This window comes from Sinocyclocheilus anshuiensis, unplaced genomic scaffold (assembly GCF_001515605.1).
Source record: "Sinocyclocheilus anshuiensis isolate Anshui unplaced genomic scaffold, SAMN03320099.WGS_v1.1 scaffold603, whole genome shotgun sequence".
NCBI lineage: Eukaryota > Metazoa > Chordata > Actinopteri > Cypriniformes > Cyprinidae > Sinocyclocheilus > Sinocyclocheilus anshuiensis.
Window position 1 is genome coordinate 1190485 of NW_015551055.1, and position 361 is coordinate 1190845.

Genomic DNA, 361 nt, shown 5'->3' on the forward strand with positions numbered 1-361 from the left:
GCAAACTCAGAATATGACGCAAACCTGCAATAATTAAATATGTTAAATAACACAAATGTATCTAATCCCATTTTATTTTCCAATGTCTTTGCTGCTGACCTTTGATGATCCAGTTCAACCATACTAAATAAGCAAAAATGACTAATGACTTTATAACAATTGTGCTTCATTGTTTTTTTATTGCTGAAGATCTCCTGCATTCTACTGCACAGAGCACAGATTACTTTTCCTTCAGCCTGAGGTTTATTCATTACACTTTTTGGTGTGAAAGGGCTTTTATATTTGCTATAAATAGAACTTCTTATATTAAAAACAATCAAGCCCTGCTCATATTTAAAAAGTAACGCAAAAGTAATGTAAC